This window comes from Vidua chalybeata, chromosome 4, assembly GCF_026979565.1.
Source record: "Vidua chalybeata isolate OUT-0048 chromosome 4, bVidCha1 merged haplotype, whole genome shotgun sequence".
NCBI lineage: Eukaryota > Metazoa > Chordata > Aves > Passeriformes > Viduidae > Vidua > Vidua chalybeata.
In genome coordinates this window covers 22,131,803-22,155,741 of record NC_071533.1, presented here as the reverse complement: position 1 = coordinate 22,155,741, position 23,939 = coordinate 22,131,803, and the positions used below count along the sequence as shown (strand labels likewise).

General features: G+C 36.6%; 1 long non-coding RNA gene across 1 annotated transcript in view; it reads left to right on the top strand.

Moving 5' to 3' along the window:
• The window catches only part of LOC128787141 (uncharacterized), a 44,376-nt gene extending 22,395 nt beyond the window's left edge, over positions 1 to 21,981 (top strand). Inside the window, exon 3 of the long non-coding RNA XR_008430582.1 lies at positions 21,939 to 21,981. This is a non-coding gene — a long non-coding RNA (uncharacterized LOC128787141). The remainder of the gene's footprint in view (positions 1 to 21,938) is intronic.
• Positions 21,982 to 23,939: the final 1,958 nt, after the last annotated feature.

Genomic DNA, 23,939 nt, shown 5'->3' with positions numbered 1-23,939 from the left:
ATACTTGCATACAATAGTAATAAAAATAATAGCAGTTGAATTATTTTGCAGAGCAAAACTTGGATAATATTTAAACGATTTTTTTTCAGAAAGAAATCCCTGCAAGTTTTATTGCAGAAATTAAGTAAAATATACTGTATTTGAGTGATATGCACATAAAGAAAAATAGAGTAAACAGAAAATTTCACTTTCCAGTGAAAAATTTTTAAGGGGCCTTAGAACCACTACTGGGTATTTTAGAAATAGAGAGATCTATTTAAAATGCCCAAATTTAAATTGCCTAAAGTAGAACCTCAGTGAAATTTAGGTGCCAAGGTTCAAAGCTATGACATGAAAATTTCAGTTTAAGTGCTCTTTATACCCAGAGGTGCTTAAGTTCCAGGATCATGGTAGTTCTTGGACAAATTTCCTTCAATTTGTTCATATGTTCCTAGAAATGCAAAAGGTTTGACAGAATGTCCAGCTGTTATTAAGGCAGATGTTCAGCTTGTATTATCTCAGTCCTGAGCAGGAGCCAGAGCTTCTTTCCAAACACTCTGAGAAGGTCAGTCCAGGGAGCAATCTCAGAATAGCTGTAATCTGCACCCAGAACCACGTTCCCAAATCCAGTGATGACTGCTCCTGCTCTTGGTGTGAAGAGTAAAAACCCCAGTTGTTTGATTACCAAGTATTTAGAGAATTTATCTATAAGTGGGGGACTTCACTGAGTGTATGATCATATATAAAATTGCTTTTTTCCTTCCAAGGTAAAAGATTAATGTTTAGACACCAGCTATAGGTAACACTGAACAGGGACATCCCTATTCTTGTTGAAATTCTGTTGCAGTACAAAAGCATTTCCTAGGTCAGGGAGAAGGAGTAACCTTGGGGATGAATCCATAGTCTGGAACACTTGCCTGAAAAGGGGAATGCTAGATATGAGCTGAATGACTGTTGGCTCAGTTTTGATTTCTAGGGTCTTCCAAGTAAAATAGCCTTGTGATTAAACACTTTTCATGTAAGAGTTGCTGGTTTGAATCAACTCCAATAGCAAATTCTAAAAGTCTGACATCTGATTGATTTTTAGAAAAGATGTAGCCCTCTGTCCTCAGAAAACCACACTCAACTTTGGAGCCACATTTGTCTGAGTGAACACAGGCCCAGATATCTGCACTGTAAACCCAGGGGCCATATTTAAGACACAGATTGCTCCCAGCATCATGTCCTATTGCTGGTCCTCTGTGCTTAGGGTACATTTGGCTCTGTGCTAAGCATATTACTTGTCTTGGATCCTGTTCTGAGAGCTCCCAGTACTGCTCCTTGGCACCTAACCTAGTCCTGAGTTTCACTGCAACTTTTCATGTTGGTTTCATTTAACATGTGGTTTATTGTATGTAAGTCTTTAGAACTATTGTTGAAAGCAATTTCAAGTCAGTGATTTCCTTAATGTGATAGAGGGAGACAATATAGTGAACCAGCTCAATGATAGGTGAGATAAATCATCTACATGCCAGTCATGCAATAAGAGATTGCAGAAACTTTCAAAAGGGGAAGAAGAAAAAAATTGTTCATTTAGGCATTTACCAAATCTTACTGATATTTCATATGTGAAAATTATTCTCTTCATGATCCATGACCTAATCCTTAAATGTGCTGCTGTTTGGAGAGGAAAATCTACTTGTTAGACTTGTGTCTTAAGAGTTGAATTCATGCTTCATAAGGAAATCCACACCAATAATCTGTTTTGTCTGTGGTGTTTGCAATTGTTTCTGCTTTTCTGCCTGCTCCAAGCCTAAAATTGCACACTTAAATCACTTAAATGCACGTTTCCCACTGTAGTTCTCAAACACTCATTCTCTGTGCTATATAAAATGATATTTAAGAAAAACTAATAGTTAACTTCAGTAAAATGTAAAGGATAGATTGGTCTTAAGATAGGAAGAAGAAATAATATGACTGAATTAAGGAAAATCTCAGATGTTAAATTTTAAAGGCAGAAGACTTTTCTGTTGATGTACATCAACCCTTTTCTGCTGATGTTAATTGACTTTGGCCACTCTTAATCCACTAAATGGGAATATTGTCTCAGACAGAAAGAACTGCAGCAGCAGAAACTGTTAGCAAGATATTGAGAAGCTTGACAATATCCAGGGTCAACTGATTGGTCTATAAATTACAGGAATTTGGCCTAGAAGTTCTACAGTGGAACCAGTAGATGAAATTTCAGCAAGACATAACATGTCTTTATTTTTCTTTTTTTTGTCAGAAAATGAGCTTGATAGGAACAACAGGCTTTTTTTTTTTTTTTTCACCAAGTAGAAAATCCAACCTGCTTTTTTTTTCCTTTCTTTCTTCATTTTGGTACTCCAAATATTCATGTATACTGTCTAATAATGAATATCCTTTTGAGACACTGTCCCAAAGAGAAAATAACCCTCTGAGCTGGTGAGACAAGTACTCTAATTCATTTTGCCTCAACTGACTGCCTTGATCCTCTTGTTTGTTTTGGATTGGGTTAACTTCTATGTTATACTTTGTGCTGTTCATCACTATGGGATCTTAATTAAATTGATATATTAACTCTTTGGTAATTACCGTTGAAGAATCTGTTGTAAATGTCATGCTGCTGTACTCTCACCCCAGGTCAGCAGTGAAAATGAGATGTTATGCTTCAATATATTTACCCAAGGAAATTAAAACATAAGATAATTTATGATTTATCATTATCATTACAAGAATTTATTAAAATTATTTATTACCACGCATCATGCAATGTTTCATAAGTGCATAATGTTTTGTGTTTAAGTAGAGAATAAAAGAATAATTGATTAGGGAGGTTCGACTTCAGTATCAGTGATAGACTTTCTGGGTGGTGACTACTTAATCTTGCCTTGCCTGCTGGAAGTTTGGACAAAGAGGAGAGGTAACGCTAAAAGACAGAAGGAAATTTTAACTTTAGGTCATGTCTTAGACTCTCACTCTTGTAAAGCGGAATTGTTAACATGTGTTTACTTCACAGAGTTACTAAAATAAGCAAAGACAAGCTCTTGGATAATTTAGCAGTAGCATCATAGAAAAGACTGTAAGGATGCTTGTTCTATATTCAGCAGAGGATGAAAGTGAGTGTACTGTACAAGGTGTACACTAACTAGTGAAGACGGAAATTCATAACGTATTAAGCAAGTACTTTCAACTGAATGTTGGAAGGATTCTCTAGAAAATAAGTCAATATATTATTAAAGAAAATATTGCAGTGCAAAATGTACAAGCAGTTCTTGTCCCAGTACTTCCTATCTGTTGCAAGCTTTATTTTGTAGGCTTAACATTTCAGTGTACAGTATGTGCACGTATTTGACTTATACATTTCATTTAGAAATTGCTTCCAAATAGGATTTCTATCTCTATTTCAGAGATTAAAGAGACATGTCACTACTCTGTGTAATGCGGTGGTGTACAATGTTCTTGTTACTGTCATTTCTTAGCAAGATCCCAGCTGAGACTGAAACCACATTATGCAAGACACTGTTCATACTTATAATTCTGAAGAGTTTAAAATATAAAAAATTTAAAGTGGTGAAGGGTGAAGAAGCTGAATACTCTAACTGCCCTTTTATAGCTAAGGAATTTAGAGGATGTTACATACAGAATTAATAAACTTATTCTGCAAAGCATGTAGGAAGTTACTAACTGAACCCAGCTGCTGAACCAGCTGCTTGACTGTTTCTGTGAATGCCCTATGGAGCAGGAAAGGTCCTCATTTCTGGTGAACAGCTTGTCTGTGTCCTGATTTCACACCCCAGTTGGGGGGCTGTCAGTGCAGCATTGTCCACATGCCCTGCTGTCCCACAGAGGGCCCTCAGCACACCCCAGGGATGGCCTCTGTCGAAACAATTCAAGGGTAAAGGCAGCAAGATGCAACATAAAGCGCACCTGCCACAAAAGAGATTTACAGCTAGTAGCATCCTCCCTCCTATCTTGTTCTCTTAAACACTTATTCAGGGTTTAAAGTCTGAGTTCCAAGATAATTAGTTTCATTGCTTTGTATTGATACAGTTATTTTGATTTAACATTCACTGAGAATGAACTTGCACATGTCAAATAATAAATATAAATAAAAGAGGGTAGCTCTGAAAACAATAACCAGCACTGCATCAAAATAATTCACTGCATAAATTCCTAAAGTTAGGGACTTGTTTTACAGATCGTTGTAGTTTCTTGACACTGCTCTAATGCCAATATAAGTAATTCTTATGTTAGTGTGTTATAGACAGAGTAGTGTGTTCAAGTTACTTAAATTTATTAAGTAGGGCAAATCTTTCAAAATATCACTTTTTGGCCAAAACACTCATGTTTTATGCAAGTTGCTTCACTTAATAAATATGTGCATATTCTGAATAGACCATTCTGCCTGGAGTGCACAATAACTAAAGAGGGGAGTCTTCATGTAGGAGTCAAAACAATTGAAAGATATATGTACACTGTTGTGTTTGAAATGAACACCTTAAATTTCCTACTTATGTCATTTATGATCTTATGTCATTTATGATCTCAAGGCTTCAGAAACACTTGAAATGTGTGAGGAACATGCAGACTAAAACCTTACCCCAGCAAATGCTGAACAGTTGAAGGTCTTACTGTGATCCTGGCCTCTTTCCACCAATATAATGGCAGAAGGATTTCTTGATTTGCCCATGAACTGACCTTTAATTTTGATTCCTTGTGTGTCTTTGGATAAGCCATTTAATTTCACAGTATCTTGATTTCTTCTTCTATAAAATTTAAAGATTCGTACTTAGTTAATTTTCACAGGCGAAATTATGCTTAATATTTATATAAATTTATGAGAACCTTAGAAAATAAATTCTTAAGGAAGATTTTTTTTTTTAATAATCAATGGAGCAATGCACATGACACAATATTGCTAGACAAAGGCAAGACACAACAACCTGGTTAAGAGGATTTTAGACTAATAAATCACAGAATATTTTGAATTGAAAGAGACCCATAAGGATCATCAAGTGCAATTGTTAAGTGAATGGGCCATTCAGGGATCAAACCCATGACTTTGGTATTATTAGCACCATGTTCCAATCAACTGAGCTAATGCCTTAGCTGTTGTTTCTCACAGTCAAACTGCATCAAGTCTGCAAAGAAAATTTATATTAATTTTCAGCATGGATACATAATGAAAGTCAATGAAACTACTAGGAGCCCAGAAAATTTAGATTGAAGTTCTACTGGGGGGAAATATAGTCATGAAAATCTTGATCAAATAATAGTCACAATCTGGAAATGTGTAGCAGAGTTTTGAAACTGGAGCCCTAGGAAATTAATTAAAGCTTCACAGTGCTGTCAATTTGATTTTAAGAGTTTAAGACAATTGCTTTTGAATTTTGAAGACTGCATTCATATAATCCCTAAGGTTATTATGTTACTTTAACATCAGCCTTTTGTGGATAATAAAATAGAGTGAAATCACAAATGATAAAATCTTTATTCACTGCTCTGCACTTTTATGAGTCCAAAACATGAACAGCAAAACCAGCTGTGTGTGAAGATCCACCAAATTAGTAGATGTAAGTAACACAAGAATCTATTTTCTTCCAATAATTCTGTATTTGTCTCAACAGGAAATTTAGCAACAGTTACTCATTAGAGCACATTGGACACTCTATATAGACACTGTAAAGAGAAGCAAAGTCCTGGAAAACAAGCCACTTTCTCCAGATTTAATATTAACAGTTATTTGAAACAGTTAAATTCTTTGTGATTTTCTCCTTCTAGGTGCTTGTATCAGAACTATGAGAGATTTCTTTGAGGCAAGTCGCTGCACCTCATCCTTATATCACTCATCTGGAATAAAGAGTCTGTTTTTTTTTAAGTTTGGCCTTCTGAAAAGCAGCAAACTTGAGTGTTTTTAGGGTAGCAGAGTTTCAGAGTAGCAGACTCTTCTATCAATATTCACATGACTGAACAACTTGAACTTTTCTTGTGATACTCCACATCAGTAGTTAAAATTGTTCACTCTCTTTCTTTCTTGAAGCTGGTTCACTTGCACTGGGCAGATATGTCAGAGGTCTGTAGCACATTGTACTTCCAGCAGAAGAGTTCTTAATAGCTGCCTCTCCAGCAGAGTGTGAGTGCCATACTTTTGGAACAGAATAACACCAATGTTTACTAAAATCTTTTTCTTGTTCCAAGTAAATCTGAGTTTTGTTATTCTGAGTGCAGTGCTGCTGCATTTTTTCTGGTTTTGAGTGAGTTTTCTTTTTCAATATACACTTTTATTATTTAAATTGAACATTACTGCATATTTCCTTCACAATACAATTGCATGTTTATGAGCAGTTTAACAAGGAGACTGCTCTAACAAAGTGTTTGGCAAAGGATAAGAAATCAAGAGGATAATGTTTTGAGGCATTAAACAGTACAGCAGGAAAACAGTGCAAATAATGTTCTTTCCCTTGGTGACATAGCATCCTTTATTAAAAAACAGAGGTACTGTTCATCTCAGAGTTACTCTTATTTCTGTGGCCCCAATGGCATTCCAGAGGCAAGGGAAAAGTTTCTTCATAAACTTTACATGCACTTACAGAAAGCTTCTTGTAAAAGCAATAAAGAATATAAACTTTGTTAAGCTGAAGAATATAAACAAACCTGATTTAACTCAACTTTTAAGAAGATCTTTTACATTCATCTCACCATTTGATAACTAGCACATCAGTTATGCATACACTGATCTCCTGATATGGGAATACTCAGGTGGAGAAGATATTGCTGGACTCAAAGTAAACACTAGAAAACACATTTGTTCTGTCCAGAAATAAAGAAAGAAGGAAGGAAAAAAAAAAAGAGAAAACTGACTGAATCAATTCTCCATGAAACTGTGGGGAAATGCATGAATATTAGGTAGATGCATCTAATGAAAAAATAACAATCTAGAAATTAGTATTCAATGGGTTGTAAAGAAATATCAAAGGGAAGATTCTCAGAAAGATGTAAAAATGAATAAAAATATGTGGCTTGGAGTTTTTTGTAGAGAAATGGAAGAAAACCAAGAAAGAAATGTAAGTTTTAATTGACATGGAAAAGTAGCTACAGAACAGTATAACATTTCTGGTCTCTTTTAAGTACTTCATTGAGTAAAATCTAAATATGATCCCTCTGCAACCACTCAAAACAGGCACCAAGCCACCACAGGAAAATAGGCTCCTAACTTGTTTCATTAATTCTGTCATTGAGTCCACTATTTTTAATTCACTGTGAAACTGAGAGAGGAAACTCAGACAGGCCTTATGTTAGAAATTTCTAAAGCCTTTCTCCTGTGTGAAACAAAAGTAGAAGATTTTGGGTTCTCATGGAAACTGAAACAGTTTATTAAAGAAAGCAGAAAATTTCCAGAAGCACCTGTAAATAGCTGTGTTCATGAGATATCTATTTACTTACTCTGCAAACATGTTTCAACTGTTGTGAATAAATGGTACATAGTTGTCAATAGTTTTGATGGACTCATATATCAAATGAACTTCTTATTTGTGAAAACTTTTCATGCTTTAAATACAGTTAATTAATTTTGAGAATTACAAATTAAGTCACTTATGTATCATCACCTATGAAAGAAAAATTTCACAGAGGGAAGATTCATTTTCCACTTGGTAACAGTCAGCTCCCTGTAAGGTGCTTCCTTAGGCATGAAGATATGATCAGCACAAAGCAGGGCTCTGGAAAGAAAATATTCTCCTCTTGAAAAGTAAATAGATCATTTTCACCTTGAAGAGCAAGCTCATCTCTGGTTATTTCAGCCAATGTTTTAGCTTTGGCTAAATCTATTTAGGCTGTATGATTATGCCATAAATATCCCTGTGGCTATCGAAAACACTTGGCACATGGTTGTTGCTGCCTCTGAGTCTAGGGAACACCTCTTTCCCATCTCAGTCCTCTGACATAATGAAGTTCTGTGTAGGTTCATCACAGTGGGTATTGTGAGCAGTGCCACTCTCATTTTTCCTTCTGCCAAGTGATCTTTTATTTTGTACGATGGTATATTATTCACTACACATTCTCCTTTCTTTCAGGATTCTGTCATTGGTTTCCTTGCAAGTATCACCATATCTTTGGTGCTTAAAAGACAGAAACTAAATACAGTATAATGCTGGCAGAATTCAGCTGAATAATTTACAATGCCAGTTAGTCAAAAGAACACATTTTAACAATGTGTTACATGGTATCTGGAAAATAATTTTTCACTTTGTAAGGCCATATGACTATAGGGAATCAAGTCTACTTCCTCTACAAACCTTGATAGTTACAAAGGGTATGTTTTGTAAATGAACTCATTCTTGTTTGTTTTGAGGAATGAAATGGTGGAGGTCTAAATGTCTCAAAAACAGTTGATAGCCTTTTCTTTATGGTTAACTGCAGTTGCTGTAAATGGTAAAGAAATAGTCAGAAATAGAGGCACATTCTCAGCTGAGAAAGGTTGTACTTCTGGCTGTTGAACCTCACCTGACACTTTCTGTAGCAACACAAGCCCATTTACATCTGTGGCTCAACCTAACACAGAAAAGCAAGGCTGGACACAGCTGAACTGCAGGTTGACATCTGTGAATTATGCAAAGAGAGGAGCAGAACACAAGCTTGTCCTTAAAAATAGGTTGTATTTTCAGTGGAAGAGGGAATGGAGAAACAGTCTTGCCTAATAATTATTAAATTTGGGAGGGTACTTATTCCCATGGTGCTTCTCAGAGAGGAATAGTTTGTTTTGGCTTGTCTCTTCAAGTGGAAACATAACTGTGAATTAAAAAATGGCATGCTGAGCTTTAAGAGTGGCTTTTCAGCTGCTTGCCATAGAAAAGCGATGGGTAGAGGGCAAGTTGTCATTGATTTTTGAAGCCTGAGTGCACTTTTCATACCCTGGTGCTGAGTAGTGAGCAGTGCAATGCTCCTCAGGATAGAAAGTTTATGAATAATGCTAATAAATGGAGTGTTCACACTGCTGTTTTCCTTCCCCAGTATGACAAAGCCACCTGCTCCCTACTTTTGGAAGAAGGTGGTAGAAGATAAATTCTGCCTTATTTAGAAATATGAGAAGCTAATTTATTCACAATAAGAATTCTATGAGCATTAGGTTTTCTTTCTTTGTTTAAGTTTTTTCTACTTTTGTTTGATAATTTATAATTAATGTAGCAATTCATTTATTAAGTTTCATTATTTCAGTAATATTCTTCTGTTAGTTATCTTCTAGAGTAGTAATAATACTTTAGCACCAGTGTGAATGTAGATCTGGATGGTGCAACGTGGAGTCAAACTACAGATTATTATAGGGATTTTTTAATACTGATTTCTTGAAGAAGAAAAAAATACTATTAACATCATAGAATACAAGCCAATTTTTGTAGACCTTAACCACTATGTTGTTTGATAAATTTCCAGACTAGATAAAAAAAATAATTATTTTAGTGATGTGCAGAGCATTTGAGAAGCTATGAAGAGTGTAAAAAGCAACATATATATATAACACATTATTACAAAATTTGAATAACTTTTACGTGCTGCTGCCTGTCAAAGAGCAGGGCTCACTCCGTCCAACATGATTTCATAAGGACTGCCAAAATTAAATGACATGCACAATGTACACATGCACAAATAGCACTTTTGGGCAGGATTGTTGTCGTTCTGGAGCCAATACAAAATCATGGTCTAACTGGTCTCATGTAATGAAAACAGCTCACTTCTACTCTTGGTCTTTTCTCATCAATAACAACTTGTGAATATATAGAGTGAAAAAGCAAACAAGAGTAGAATTCACATCTCCTTATTCCATGGAAAAGTTTGCTTATATGCTTAACTATTTCAGCCATAGCTGGTAGTTTTCACTAAGAAACATAATTTATTAATTACATTACTATAATGTAATTTTGCAACAAACCATGAAGGATCCATTGTTATTCCACAGAAAAAAGGTTTGCTTTGTATTCTTTCATTTGAAACAAACATGGCATTAGGCTTTGTCTGCTAACAACAGAGGGAGTTACTCTGTAGTTGAATTAAATTTTCTAGAGAACTGTAATGAATAGAAATTACATATTGTGCACAGAAAATACTTTAAATAGGGAAGTTTTAGGCAGTACAACACTTCTTACTTTTTTTTTTCTCCAAAAATGAAATTCAACATTGTGCAGAGTGTATGCAAGCCCTAAATATCATGTATATTCTATTTGGAAAGCTAATGGAGACTTAGGTATTTCATGGGTTCTGTTTGTACATGGAATTTTACCTGTCTGCTGTAAGGCATATGCAGAAGTCCATAAATGTATTCAATAAATGTTCTTCAGGCTAGGCTGAGTTTTGTTATGATTTTCTCACTTTCACTACTTTACTTTCATTTTGAACACTGCTTTATAGTTTCTGTCAGATATGAGTTATTGTTCTTGGACTCGAAAACATATTATTGAATAATAATTTTTTTCTGTAAACAGATTTCATTAAATGGCAGGTCTTGTCAAGGGCTAAAAATACTACTGTAGGAAGATATCCTCAGAGTCCCATGGAAGTCATCTTTCTCTCATCTTTCATGTCAAAAATAATACATTATTTTCAATGCTGTGTAAGTTTTGCTCCCCATCTTTACTGTTTTCAGGAGGGTAAAAAGGAATACAAGAAATGGTCTACTAATACATATTATTGCCTAATTCATTGCTTTGGAAAGCAAGTGTCTGTGCGTTGCAAACTGTAGCCCACAGAGAAGTTGCAGACACCAGGACAAGTATGATTCCTTTAGCTTCATTTTTTTTTTCTGTTGCCCTTACAACTGCCAATACCCACAGACACCAGAAAAATATGATATAAAAATAAGAGTGTACAGTTAGTGAACTGTCTTTGATACCTTTTATGAGCTACACATGCTTTTGTGAGGGAAAGCAAAAAGAGAATCATATTTCTTACTCACAGAACAACACTGTGCATAACATGAGAGTATTAATGAACCTCAAAGGCTTAGAACCAAGGAGCTGTTTGGAAAAAGGTATATACAACTACATCTAACTGTAACAATAGAGCAATATATGACTGAAAATCTTGATAAGAAGTTTTCCTATAGAAGTATTTGTAAGATTTTTTTTTTCCAGATTGGAATTCCTTCAGTAAGGGCCACAGTATTAGCTGATTCTTCAATTAAGGTGAAAATTACATTTCAGAATAGTAATTTTCTGTGTGGCTTTGAGGGGGTGCATTGCTGTAGTTTCCCTATTTGTGTATGTGGTTGTCTCAAAGTTTCTGTTTTCTCAAAGAAAAAAAAAAAAAAAAAAACAAAAAAAAAAAAAACAAAAAACTTTTTTTTTTTTAAGAAATGTAATTTGGACTTTCATCAGAAAACCCAATTCATTGATAGAAGTTAGAGGCTGTTTATTTCTTTTCTTCCGTGAAGCACAGGCTTGGGTAAGGTCAGTTCTCTAAATCACTGCCTATTAACTTACAGGTGAAATGGGTATTTCTGAGAATTGTCTGGAAGGTCTATCATTCTTCCATACCCAGTCCTCCATAACTCTCTGTCTCCCATCAGCTCACCACGGTATTTGCTTTGTTTGGAAGCCTTACAGTCTCTCTTTGAAGGGTGGCACTTTTCTCAGATATGAATACTGAAGCAAAGTGTGCTTGAGGGTGAACAAATATACACAAGAGTAAAGCTACCTACATCTAGAACAATGATTGAAAAGACTCTTTCTCTAGAAAATCTACTGCCAGGCCTTTTAGATCACCCATGATATTCCCTCTCAATTCTTTGCACAGTGATACTGTAGATGAGTAGGATTTAATTGGAAATACAGTACTGTGGTAAATACTGTCACTCACAAGCATAAATATCGCATACATTTATCAGATATACTGACAAGGACCTCAGAAATATGCCTTCTAAGACAGTTTCTTTGCACGCTAAATATAAAAACTTTTCTTCACATATGCTCCCAAATGTTACAGTGCTCAAAGAAAGAGGCAGAACTCCATTCAGCAAGGGAGATGCTGTTGGTTTGCTACAGTACTTGTATTTTAACTTCAGTGGAAATTATTCTGGGCTCTGTTGGTGCTGGCAGCCTGCATGTCTCTAATGGAAGCAAATGATAGACTTCCTAAAGCAACAGTATCATTTCACTAATGTGCAACTAAAAGTATTCAAGTGAAATCTAATAGCTTTTACTCTCCAGAAACATTGTTAAAATAATTGCTGCCTCTTTTTGCAAAGCAATATTTCATGTGGCAGATTTTCTGGAAGATAAACCATAGCAGGAGAATATATACATTGCCCAGAAAATGCTATAGTAATTCTTGGGTGGTGTAACCAGAGGGTTTCAAGATACCAAGACACCGTGAGAAAAACCTAGCCTGCCTGTGGAAAAATGTTTTATTTCCCTCTGTCCAAAAGACCATGGGACTTAGCCCATATTCCTTATTTTACTAAATTATTTGATCTGTCCATTCTTTTTTTTTTTTTTTTTTTTTTTTTTTTTATGATTAAGGCATCAACATGACAGCTTTGTTGTATTCTGATGTTGTCAAATTTTATGTCCATTTCCACACCCTCGAATTTGTGTGTGTATGTATTTATGCAGATGAATACTTGGGTAGTGCAGGTATGAATATGTGTGTAAACATGTATATGAAGAAAGAGAGGGAGATGAGTAAGATATTAGTGCAGTACAACTAAAATATGACTAAAAAACTCAGGTAACATTTGGAAAAAGCTACATATCTGAGCACATTGCCCTTCCTGGCATAAGCTGTGTTTCACAGTATTGTTTACCACATGAGGTTTTTTTTTTTTAATTTGAGAAGTGAAGAAGAATAGGATATATATATATATATATATATATATGAAACAACATCATAACATTGGTGTATGACATATTTGGTGTCATACACTTCAGTGTACAATTCTGGCCAAATGGGCAACGGGTAGTTTTGTGTTTAATTTCTTTGAATTTTCCTGATTCAAATTTTCTCTGTTTTTTTTTTTTTTTTATTAGGATTAAGGTGACAATTCATTACATCTATGAATTAAGCATAATCTCAAGCTGTGTTTTTGATACCTCATTGCCCTCAAGCAGGGTAACCGGCACTCTTGATCTCTACATTTCTCTTTGCCGCTGCCTCAAGAAAGTGATACAGTTACAGCTCAACAGTTTTCCTGATAGACCTGAGTTTATTCCCACTCCCAGTTGAAAAAGATTGCTGGGGAATTTAGGAAAAAATGTGGTAAGATGCAGGACGTGGGAGGATGGTTCTCTGCTCACCCAGTTGTGCTGTAGGACAGCAGTGCTTTCAGCAACTGCTGCCAGCTCCCTGCAGCTGCAGTGCACCAGGCTATCCTGTGATCCCTCTTCACTGTGCCGTGGGCAGCAGCTGCCAACTGGAATAGGTAGCACAGTCTGGCTGTACTTCAAAAAGATGTAGACTTTCCGCTGCAGCTGAGCAACTGTATTTCCCCAGAAGGCAAAAAGTTACCTTTGCAGGATGAACCCTCTATTGGTTCTTCACAAGGCTCTGTCTAGTGACCCCTGTGTGAAGAAAAGCAAATCATGACTGTATCCCACCCTCAAAGTGAGGGTCAGGAAGGGGGAATAACCTTAAGGCCCTCTAAAGGTAGGGGATGTCCCACTCCTGTCTGATCCTGTGGCTGTGGGCCTTACCATTGCCATGTGATTACAGCCTGGCATTGAGCTGACAGTGCCGTTCACTGCCTGAACCTTGAAATTTAACAGTCTGCAAGTATTTAACCTCCTTGAAATGGTGACAGAAACATTCGGTTTTAAGGTGTATAAGGCCACATTCTTCCCTCCCATAATTTCATTGGTTATAGTGAAATTATACCACAGAGAAAATTGTCACGGAAAATCCTAAAATAGTACTTTAATCACTAATAACCTCTAGACACATAGTGCTGCATGAAATAAATAAATCCCCTTTTCAACCTTCAAAGTGTGTGTCTAATAAGAAAAGTGAGAGCCTATAATGTGATGCCATTATATTCAACTGATCTGCTTCCTTTCTGGAACCAGAATCACATTAACTGGCTTCAGTGCCTGCATAGGATCCGTCCTGCCTAACAGTGTTAGTAGTCCTGCAAAGCCAGTACCCAAAGAAAAAGAGAGTTGCATTCTATCCTAATTAATTTTGCTCTGAAATGGTGGCTCAAGTATATATTAGCATAATACATTTGTATCTATTTTTTTTTAATTCAGTAGTTGATTATTATGAAATTTTATAATTAGAATTGCTCCATGAGGAAATCTCTGTAACATCTGTCTGAATCTCAGCTACTCCTATTCAATCTCATTAAGAGCACTAGGACAACCCAGATGATTCTGATCATATAATTAGAAAGCAATGATGCTCATTGTCTGGTCTGTCCAGCAGAGCAATTGCTGGGGAGTGTGTACCAGAAATAATCCCATTTAAAGTGAGAGTCATTACTCTCTTGTGACACCATGGCAGAGAGAGCTTAAGCCACTCTGAAGACAGCTTGAGTTTAAAGTTACTGCAGTGCAAACATTCAGCCCAAGGGTACACATTTACCCCAGGTCACACTTCAGAGCAGGGATGATGTTAGCACTAATTGGCCCCCATGTGGACACGCTGTAAAGTCCATATACTACAATTAATGTTTCTCTGGACTTGGTATGGCATAAACAAACACTTCATTGAGTCACATGCCTAAAGGGTGAGCTGGGCTTGGGAAACAGATCCAAATTTAAGTACTGGGCAAACCTAGGTACTGAAAAAGAATAAGTCATGTTTTGTGTACTGGTCACACAGAAAAGAATTTTTCCAATATTTTTAATTCTACAAACTGGGCTTTTGATCTTTTCTTTTTGAGATCATATGCCTACTTGTGAACCAGAAATAATTTCATTATACACCTTAAGCAGCAGAGTTCATCTGTCTTTCAAGTATGTATGAGCAGAAAAACTGGAGTCAAGTGTTCATCCTTTGTTATTTTCATTGGGTTTTTCTTTTTGTTGTTGTTTTCAAAACATGGGGAGCAGAATTCTATTGCATCATTTTTTGTCCATTAGTGAACATGACCTAGGGGCTGAAACATGGGGTCTGCAATGTACTGAGTTTGAATCCCCTGCAGCAGTATCAACAATGAATTATTTCCTTTAAAAAAAACCTATTTTTATGTTTATGTTTGTATTAATTTCTTACATTTCTTTCTTCTTTTCTGTGACTTTTTTGCATGGGCTGTCATGGGTGTATTTTTTTGAGAAGATAGAAAATGAGAAGTGTGAATCTTTATAAATAAAACCTTATTACTGGATTGTTTTCCACATAACCAACAAAATTGGGACTTTTGTTTTCACCTCACAGCTGTAATCGTGTCTGAATTTATCTTTTCCATTAAGTTTCAGTCTGGTTTGATTTGTTTCTTTTTCTCCTTTTTCTGCTGCTGTGCATGCATGCATACACACATACACACATTCTTTGACCTGTACTCATATGTTTAGGTACACGCACCCACACACTGCTACAGGTAAAATACAATTTATTTTTCCAGTGCACACAGCATGGCCTAAATCATATATATGCAGTGAATCCCTGGCATGTTGGGGAAATGTGCCTGAGCTCTACAGGCAGGGTGATGTTGACACTAGCTTCTCCTGTGGTGAACTCTTCTGTGTTTTTCCCCAGAGGGTAAAACCCACAAAAGCTTGAGGCAATATTACCTTTATGTTAAACAGTGCACTGCAGTATGTTCAATTTATTTCGTGTACAGGCAGTAACAAGACCCTGGATAAAGAGAAGAAAAGAAATGGCTTTTTGTTGAAGGATTTTTCTTACTCTCACAATGGTTCCCCTTTGTATTTGAAAAGCAGCGGCAGGTGTTTGTTTTATTTGACACCTCACTGGAAGGGTCCACAGTACAAATTGAGCAAAGTGTGTTGCTGCAGTACCAAAGGCCCTTTGCATGTGTATGTGTGTATGATGTTGGAGGAGACAGCTGCAGCTTGTTAGTGATGCTATCCCATTTACAGGTGGCTCACTAGGGCAGCAAAGAGGATTTCAGCTCTAGTTTGGGATGCTGGCACAAAACGCTCTCGGACTATGTTGTGCTGCCCTATTGGACAGTGCTGCTGTCATGGCTGTTCTTCCCTCATTCCTGAAGGTACTGGGGGTCTCCAGGGAGAACCATCTTTGTAAGAATAAGGGCTATGACACTGCAGGATGCAACCTGAGAGTTAACGGGTCAGTGAGTGACAGCTGAGCCTTCTCTCTGAGGTACTGAGCTGGCTATCACTGCCAGGAGCACAAGGTCTAGATAGTGAAGTGTGCCAATTTAATTTTGTCACATGTGGCTGGGTTGTACAGACATGGCTATTTCTTGAACTCTTTGGCAATACTAAAACTTATTCAGACCACAATGCAACATTTAAGGATGCTAATTAGAAAATAATTGTGCTGGGTTGTACAGATTTTACCATCGTAATATATCTTGAAGGCCCCTATAGAATGGGAAAGAAGGTATTTTAATGCACTTTGCATGCAAAATGAGGCACTAGATTTTGTGATTTGTAACAAAGCAGAGTACAACAGCCATCATCCAGTAAATCAGGAAGCAAAAACAGTTCTTAAGGAGTTAGTATTCTGCTTTATTTGCTAATTAAAATGGGGTTTGGAACTGCTCTCAAAATGATTGCTCTAATTAATTCGTTGCTCTTTTGCAGTTCTACCTTCTATGCCATCTGAATACAAGGCAATCCCTTGTGCTTCTCAAAAGCATGACGGCCAACAGGGCATCCTTCCCTTTCTCAGAACAGCAGGCTTTATGGCTTTGCAGTGTTTAATAAAATGTCTATTCTATACCAGGGCTAAAAACTCATTCATATACACACTATCACAAATTCATTTCCAATAAAATGCATGTATAAACCCACATTTTTAATTAACATCAAATATTTGTTTAACTTAGGGAGAATTAAAAGAAAAATAGATGATCACTTTTATAAGGCCAGTGACAGATTTTAGCTTTAATTACTTTTAAAGCTTAATAAAAGATAGTGAGTATTGCAATTGCTATTCCTGTCACTGTGATATAATCTTTCATTTTGTGGTTAATGGATGATATTTAAGGTAGCTCCTACAGTTGCCTTTAAAACATTGCCTGCAGTATTGGCATGACTGTGCGGAGCACCAGACATCATGTATGAAAAGGGAACTAAGAGAGTGAAGTGTGGAAGAAGATGCACTCATTTTACATTCCTCATTCCTACATTCAACTATTTTGAAAACTATTCAGATCAGTCAGGATACAGATTTAAGGAGGTGTAATTGAAATTTTGATTGTAAATATATTATCTGATAGAGGTAGCCTTGTGTTTTCTTAAACATATCCTGCTATCTGTGCATATGTTTATATTATTCACAGGTTTCCGTGAAGAATTCAGTACCATAAAGTCTGCTTGCAAACTGTTGAAGTCAGTGGCTTGTTCAATACAGGAAGATATATAGACTATTGTTTGTTCTATGTATTAGAAAATTTGAATGAAAGGGAAAAATAAAGAATGGATCTGGAACTGGAGTTCACTGAAGAAAGCAATCACTAGAAAAATCATTGGAAAAAATCAGTATAGAAAGAGATTCTAGATGATTTCAAAACCTTTTTGATCAAATCTGCAATACTTGCAAATAGTGGCATGATCCCACAAAGATCACTGGAATGACCTCAACTGTATTTGGAAAAGAGGTGTGAATCCCTCGCCTCTTATAGTATTTTGTGTTTCCCCACAAACAAGTTACACTTGCCATTGCTGACAGGGAAGTTTTAAACTCTTCAGCTTTTCATTGCCAACAGATTTGGACCTAACCTCTGTGTACTTAAGGTGTGTCTAAATGGCCATGATTACAGCCTGTTGTATTTTAAATAATTTAGGATATTAAAATGGAATGGTCCTAAATTTAGTTTTGTGAGGCTTTTTATTCCTTCAAGCTTGAGCTATGTCATGGTAGTGGCTTTTGGATTATGTTTTGTGCAATATCTGAATCCAGGGTGTTATGAGCACTATATTAAATATTGGATAACTGTAGCAAAAATCCATTTTTCAGGAAAGCATCTCTACCAACCCAAACTTCCAAGCTATTTCAAGTTTGTCTCTCCATATCTATTTGGTTGGTCATTAAAAAAAAGTAAATATGGAAATGGCTTCATAGTACCTGGGTACTCTCTGGTTGAGAAATTTCCATCAGAACAGTATTTGTTAGTAAATAACAAATCATGGGAAGGAAACAACATTTACCTTTCTTTTCTTGCCCATCTGTCTTTTCAACAGCAATCCAATATCAAACAGATGCTTTTAAAGTTTTCCTCCTTAAAAATGAGCAAGCAGACTAAATGGCCCCTACAGGTCCCATAAAACAAATCTCCTCCAGGAGCAGAGGCAGTGCTCGGCCTGTCTCCACTGTGCACATTGTTTCTTGCAGAGGGCTTCCACTCTGCAGGGCATATCTGATTCTTCCTGGGACAAGGTCCTTCCTACCCTTGGCAACTACACTCTATCCATTTTTATGTGTCATCCACCCTCATCTTGCTCACCTCCACCAGATTGTCTTTTCAGCTCAGCACTAAACTCTGTCTTTCTTGCTCCATTTTTTTCCTCCTAATGATTTATTAAAATAATGACCCACATTTTCATAGCTGAGTGTTTGCAGCTTGCAAATGGTTGCAAGTACTTAGCCTTTATTTTTGCGCCTTATAAGGCTGTGATTTACTACTGTAATAGTTATTTTCCCTATGTCTGGAATATAGGCTTGTACACTCAAATCTTCATACTCCTATACATTTACATTTGCAATTCCTTTGCATTTCACTCCCACTACCCAGCATTTTTGTAGCTATGCATTTGCAAAATACTACTCTGACACCAACAAAATCTTTTTCAGTTAATTCTGTATTTTAAAATAGAAAAATTTCTCTTGGTAGTGGTAAGAGGGGGAAAAAAAAATCTGTGTATGATTTGCTTCCTAATTTCACTGCATTATTGTCATTCCTAACTACCTGTGCCTGTCAAAATCTGCTGGTTTTCTCTGTTGTCCATCCATTTTTTTAATGGAGGTGCTTATTTTAATAGAGCTTTTTGGATGCTCCTGACACAGAAAGGAGCGAATCAAGTGTTTTTCTCCTGCATAAGCAGCATCTGCTGAAACTTCTACCTGATAAAACAATTATGTTTGTGTAAAAAGGCAAGAGTATCTAGAAGGTAAAACACAAAGTCCTACCAGTCTGAGAACTGATGAGATATTTTCTAGCAAATGTGTGAGATGGAGAGGAGTACAGTGGGAGAGCCTGGTATGGAGAGATAGCTGAAACAAGCAGATGGCTTTAAGGAAGCTGAGAAAGGCTGTTAGCACATAAAGCAGCAGACACTTGATGATGAATTGCCATTTTGAGTTGCTAGTTTTTTCTTCCTTATTTAGCTAACTACTGCTCCAATAATGACTTATATAATAGCTTCTCTTGGAAGACTTTTACATCTCCTTTCATTGGAGGCATCTTTTTTATAGAATGAAAGCACACACTTAAAAAATCAGTAAGGTCTAATATAAGGAAAGGGGAAAAAAAACTGGGATGAGAGAAAGGTAATTATGCAATTTGTTTCCTTTTCCTCTAATCACGGAAAAATCAATGGAAAACAAGACCTATGAGTCCAAAGAAGGGGTCCAAGTGGCCAGGCTGCTCAGGTTATATTATCTGCACCCGTGCCAGAGGTAATTTATTCCAGTCCATCTTTTATGTCCTGGACATAGGCTCTGTATTATCCCTAAGCTCTTCATATCTTGCTGCTTAAGATGTCTCATTACAGTAGTAGACCTGTCCATTACTTCTCATCTGACTTTAAGCAGAACCTTTAGTTCACTCTTAGCTTTAGTTTCCCTGCCTGTGAATTCTAGCTTACAGCTCTTAACTGACCTCAGAGCAGCATATGTGGGAGGTGGGAGCTTGTTACATTACATCAAGTAATATAGTAATTATCAAGAACACTCAAGGATGAGACAACTTCTCAAAGCAGCGCACAAAGATTGCATTTTGCCATGGAGGTAGAGGGCCAGGCAGATCTCTCCAGCCGGTCAGTCCTGCATGATCAGCCCATGGCAGGAGAGATGCTCTTTTCAAGTAGTTGTCCCCATCAGACAGTCTGGGAAATATGTGGCAGGTGTATATGGGGCAGTCACTGCTTACTTGGACAAGGGTGCACCAGGGCATATTTCAGATGCTCTAAAATGCTCTAAAACTTGTGCATTCATGTGACTGGGCCTATGCTGGGTCTTCATGCAAGTCCTGTAAACTGTTTGGTGTCTCCAAAGAAGAGCAAAGATACTGGTGAAGGGTCTGGAGCACAAGTCCTGTGAGGAGCAGCTGAAGGAGCTGGGGTTGTTTAACCTGGAGAAAAGGAGTCTCAGCGGGACGTTATTATTCTCTACAACTATGTGTAAGGGCAAGGTGGGGCTCAGTCTCTCCTCCCAGGTAACAAGCAGTAGGATAACAGGAAACAGCTTTGAGTTGCACCAGAACAGATGTAGACTGGATATTAGGAAGAGTTTCTTCACTGAAAGGGTAATTAAGCATTGGAACAGACTGCCCAGGAAAGTGGTGGAATCATCATCCCTGGAAATGTTCAAAAATCATGTGGATGTGGTGCTTAGAGAGAGGGTTTAGTGATGAACTTGGCAGTGCTGGGTTAATGGTTGGACTCAATGATCTTAGGGCTCTTTTCCAACTGTAATGATTCTGTGATTCAATGAAATACATCCTGGATTAGACATGGTGAGTGTCCTTCACCAGTTGCCTAACAATGGGGTGGTTCTGGTTTCTAAGAGAACAGTAAGATACTGGTGTGCTTCAGGGCAAACACATGCAGCCCTTGGGAACCTGGCAGGGCATTCTTTGGTTTCCTTTTTACTAAGTACATTGCTTTAATGTTATTCCATAACATCTATTCATTACTGCTAATGAACATAGAAATGATAATGAAGATGTAGCTCCTATTTCCTACTGTACCTGTAAAATATTAGTAATTTAAATGAGGCCATGCAAACCATAAAATTACAGCATCACACACTCTCATTGCAATATGATTGGATTGCCTCTCTAAATGGTTCATCATCAATCCCAATAAAGGTAAAGTGTGGGTCTAACTGTTGTCTTGAATCCAATAGTTTAATTTTATTGCTTCAGCAGCAGCTGTTTAAGTGCCCCTTCCTCTGCCACTCAGTGCTGTGATAGGCCTTTTCCATAAAGGAAGTTCATCAAACCTGCCAGGATTCTGCTCCAGCCCACTGCAAGGGATTCTCTCAGGTTTAGAGCTACACAGATTATCCAGAAGGACATAAACGAGTAATGGATATGTGAATGTCCCTATTTTCCCTGAACTTAATTTAAATTCAACAGAAAAAAAAAGTAATATTAGAATCATAGAATAATCTGAGTTGGAAGGGACCCACAAAGATTACCAAGTCCAACTACTGGGAATATTCACCAACAGTTCTTAAGTAATCCAACCATCCACAGGCCATTACATTCATGAAGGAAAGACATGCCAGGGTCAGAAAAATCTGGAAATTTAAGAACACTTTGCAAGTCTTCTAAAAATATCTAGTTACTAGTGAACCCTGGCATCTAGATCCCTGTTCTATATGGTTAACTGCCAGGAAATTTCCTGGAGTGGACATCATTACTGATAAATCAAGAAATATTTAAGAAAAAAAAATCAATGAGGCATTTAATGTAGAAAAATTTCAAACTGAAAGACAAAAATGGAAATGTAAATACGTGTTATCCGGATCCAGAGTTCTATTCAGTTAATATTTTTAATAGGTGAATTTTACCAGTAGGCAGGAACTGATTCTATCTGATACTCTGAGAATATAAGTGTCATAACTTCTAATTATTGTAATTCTTGTTCCTCTTTCAGTACATTATTTGAAGTAAGAAACAATGACAGTGTCTTAAATGGGGAAAAAACCCACATAGGGAAATTGAAGCTGATCAAAGCAAAGGTAAAAAGTGCAAATTACTTTGCAGTGCTCTTATACAGTTTTTGAAAGTGCTTATATAACCCATACTCAGGCAAAACTCCCTTTTTCTCACTTTAAATATTTTTTGGTGGAAAATATACATTTACTTTGATATAAAATCCACTTCACTATGGTGGCTGGGGATACTGTGGACATATTTCTTTGTAATTTCTGGGCCTGAGTCGATGCAGAATGAAAAATTGCTTCCTTTCTATTTCCTATGAGCTGCAATGAAAACGGTACTGCTCCTATGGACACATGACAGGCACTCTGGAAAGAAGGGAAGTGCAAGGAATATTTTGTTGAATGCCTAGGCCTTTTCTGGACACCTACCTTGGAATGAAACTCTGACCCCATAGTGCAGAATTTCAAGTTTTAAATGCCCTGCTGTCCTACCTAAGAGGAATTTTAGAAGTATTTTGGTGCATGTCAGGAATATTTTAAAGAAGGAAAGCCTCTTTTAAATGGAAATGGATGGCAGTCCTATATCCCACTTGACAGAGCAGCTTTAACTGTACACCTTTTGATTGTGTGCAATAATGAATGATCTTTATGGTTTTATTCTTGTGTATTATTTCCCAGCTAACCTAATTTATGAGAACATTGATAATTTATTGTTCAAGTGCATATGAAATGCCAGAAATACACTGCCAGAGTGTTTCCCAGAAAAGTGTTTTTTTGCTTTGTTTTCTAAATTTAAAATTATTAATATTCCATGAAACTAAAATATAATGTTATCATTTTGTTTTCAGGAGATTTTCACAAACATCTTATGCCACAAGGAGAATAAATAGAAATATTCCCACTACTGCTTCTGTACATATTTTATTATAATCTTCTATTGGTTTCCATTTTTCAGTCTGGAGTTTCTCAGCCTGGAAGACTGTGGTTATGCTGGTGAAGTTGTTCAGCTAATTAATATATAATGAAGTAATAGCTAGGTTTATCGCTGCACTTCCATACTAATGCCCTTCTCTCTACAGTTTTTTTCCCCTGAATGTTAAATTTCTGGAAAGTGCATTCACAGAAGATGTAAAGCAAGGAGAGATATTTGGGTTTGTTTTATCAAATCTACTAATTTATTAAGAAAATATTTTCCCAGATTCCTAAGGTACTCACTAAATGGAACTAAAACACTTTCAGGCTTGATTTGCAATGAGGTTTCATTGTGTTCAGTCGAATTTAGTCTAATTTTTATTGTACAGTCCACCAAATCTCTAGTCTCATTTCCATTATTGTACAACAAAGGGGCAACCACTCCTCTATTTCTACAAACCTACTAATTATTAAGAGCCTCATTTGGTTTCAAAAATGGATTTTAGATTAAACTATTCTATGAGAAGCTACATGGGTAAATCTATATCATAGATATAAATCTGTGGTTAAAAAGGGGAATTTTAAACCTGCTGCTTCTATGATTCTTTCTTAACACCTACTAAATATGCTGTTTTTCCAAGTTATGCCTTCTGCCCAGGATTTTTTTTCATGGTTTATTTGGAACATCTTATTCATAGACATATCCTAGATCACAGCAAAAGTAAATCTTGAAGGGACTGTATGAAAATCAGTGAAAAAGTATCCATATCTGTTTTTCACATTTTTGTCCACTTGAAACAGGAAGTGCATGAAAGCTTCAGAAAGGCAAGTGGTGCCTACATGTAAGGATCAGAATAGCTGAAATCACAAGGACTGCAGAAATTCCCTGAGTCAGCAGAGCATTTTATTAGAACAATGCAATGGATTTTAGCACTTGTCTTTAGTGAGTTCCTAAATGATGCTTTGATAACCAGCATCATTATAAATGATGGTTTGATAACCAGCATCATGATATCATTGGAATAGCAACTATCAATTTCCCTAAATTAGGAGCAGTTAGGAAATAAATTATTAACAGACAG